The sequence below is a fragment of the Poeciliopsis prolifica genome, unplaced genomic scaffold, assembly GCF_027474105.1.
Source record: "Poeciliopsis prolifica strain line A6 unplaced genomic scaffold, Auburn_PproV2 SCAFFOLD003, whole genome shotgun sequence".
NCBI lineage: Eukaryota > Metazoa > Chordata > Actinopteri > Cyprinodontiformes > Poeciliidae > Poeciliopsis > Poeciliopsis prolifica.
Window position 1 is genome coordinate 17,237,816 of NW_026562378.1, and position 2,914 is coordinate 17,240,729.

The following is a 2,914-nucleotide window of genomic DNA, read 5'->3' on the forward strand; positions in this document are numbered from 1 at the left end:
GTCCTGTACTGACATCCCATGCTGACTAACTCTTATTTTGCTCTGCCTCCATCTCCTTTCTGTTTCACCCTCCCATCTGACAGAGCTGAATCCACCATGTTGTAGGTCCTCCTCTCTCTTTCTCTCTGGTCCTCACATGCCCCTTTCACTCCAAACGTTCATTCTCTGCGTTGTTCTGCTCGAACCTCCAATAAATTATCTTTCTATTCTACCATCTTGCAGTGATTGATTTGTTCTCTTCCTGATTTATAACATTTCATTAAAGACCTCTGCATTTTACCTTTTCTTCAAAGAACCCCATGTGACTCAAAGACACGATTTATTGGGGCAAATAGCAACAGAGCAGAGAATGTGAGCAGAGTAAAGGATGTGCTGTCGTCCAGTCTTTTGAAATGGACGTAGATTTAAAAAAAAATGCCACTAAAGTAATGCCAAATTTGATAAGTGCCAAAACTCAAATTCAGTGCTTTTAATCCAAACATCTGAGAAAGGAATGAACCTTGCAGGAAAAAAAAAAAGTGCTCAGGAGCTTAGCACTAGACCTTTTCATCTTTTGCCAGCACATACATTCCACTTCAGCACTTAATACTACCGATAAAAGTGTAGAAAGCATTCTTATTGTCAGCATCGCTTTCACAGTCTGAAGGGAAATGACTTGTAGAAAAATGTCCAACAGAAGCCTCGGCAAGATATAATGACTTTACGCATTTTCAGTAACACACATTTAAAAGCTCTTCACGGAAATACTTTAGTTTCTGGTGATTCCACTGATCTTCAAATGAAAACATTTGAATCACACAGATTAAATCTGAATCAATTCATTCATTCACTGCCTAAATATTTAGAACTGAATTTAAAGTCCAACTAAGGACCAATTCTAATTCATCCAACTTATGCAACACAAAATAATGGATCCATCCTGCTTAGATCAACGGTTCAGGGTGGTGATGTCGTGATGTAGGAAATCTTTCCTTGCCCCTCTTTTAGGCTCTTTACGACCATGTGAGCATCATCACAAAATCCCAGATCATCTCCAGCTGTTTTGAACATGACAATAAATTCATTGTACTCCAATGACCTTCAAAGTCTCAAGATCTCAACCCAAAGGAGCATTTTTGAAATGCGGTGGAACAGGAGATTTGGTGCACAGTAGTTCAGATGATGTCCACAACAACTGAATGATGCCTTCATGTAAATACAGAACAAAAAGCTGAAGGGATATATCAAACACCTTAAATCCCTGCTGAGGAAAATTCAGGTATTTCTGAAGGCAAAAGTCAACCTAATAATTGCCTTTGCCAGCTTCTTCTGGTATTACACCTCCTGTTTTCTTTCCTCACATAGACAAAAACATGCATTTTAATTCGGCAAAATTCCCACAACGCTTCTGCTCTCAGTCATATTTTTTCATGCTTATGTAATAAGAAAGCAAAACGACTATGCTATATTTTGTCTATATTTTGACTCAAACAAATTGAATTGTGGGCACTACAAGTCAACGTTGCTCAAAGATTCATGACAATGAATCTGTTGAATCAAGTTTGAGTCATCAAGTTTGATGACTGAAATATCAGTGCTGTAAATTGAAGACTTAGACTTAGACTTGACTTCATTGGTCCCTTGGGAAGACTCCCTCAGGAAATTATAGTTACCAGCAGCTCACAGGCAAAAATGTGGCACACAGTAAGCATATGCAAAAGAATAAAAAAAATACAAATTAAATTAAATGAAATGAAATTAAATTAAATTATTTGTGCCGTTATTTTAGTTGTATCTTTACAACGGTGGAAGACAATTTTCAAGCGACAGAATGCGTTAAGCTCCAGGTTCATTCCTCTGCTCATCTCTAGAGGAACCTACAAAATCCCTGCTGGTGTCACCGCCTGCCTGAAGCAGGCTCTGCACTGTAACAACAGAACAGCAGAGCAGAAACAACTCAGCTTCATCTATTTTCATCGTTACAATATTGTATTGTCTATATTGTTAAATTTAATAGGTGTTTACAAACAGATATGTCTATGTAACAAACGACCACACACAAAAACCAGTTTGGTCTCTATGTTTACAGCATTTACAGGGAGAGCTATGCTCAGTTTAAGTTCATCATTTTCAAGGCATTGTTCTGTTCACACGTCCAAATAGTTAACGCTCATGAACACCACTGGGTGATGCAAAACACAGTCACCTAAGCTCAACAGCAAATTCATCTGCCAACAAAGAGGAAAATCCTCAAAGTAAATGCCCTGACCTCAGAAATGAAAGGAGCAACCATGTTGGTTTTGGTTGCTCATTATTTTGACACCTGCCAGAGGTTGGCTGAGCTTCAGGCTTGTAAAATGGCTCAGCTGTAAACTCTGTTTGACATGACAGCATGGTGTTGATGCTGCTACTCCTCCGGCAGCAGAACAGCTGTTACTGCAGGGCTCTTCTACTTTGATTGGCATCCTCCGAGTCCCAGAAAATCATTCCTAAAAAGGAACGTGGCTTTCTCCATTGATCAAATGTTTCTATCTGCCAATGTCATAAGACTTCATGTTGAAAAGAAATAAAAACATCTCATAAGGATGGTTTTCCTCGGAACAAATGGAATGATATAAAGTCGAAGCCTTGTCCTCTAAAGACCAAATCATTTGGTCTAAATCTCTTCATGTAAGAGGAAAGGGAATCGTTTTTTCGCAGACGCAGCAACAAACACATAACCTTGAACCTAAACAAGTATAACGTCCAAGGCTTCATGCCAACGTTTTGCTACCACTGTTAATTTTTCTACCAATTACAGACAATTAGGACATTAATTCTGTGGGTAGCTGTTTGCATCAGTGGTAGAGGGCAGATGGCGATGAAAGCCAGCTGTGACAACGTTCACATCGGTTCTCTAAATAACCGTCTCCTGGATCAAATCTCTCTGTGGGTT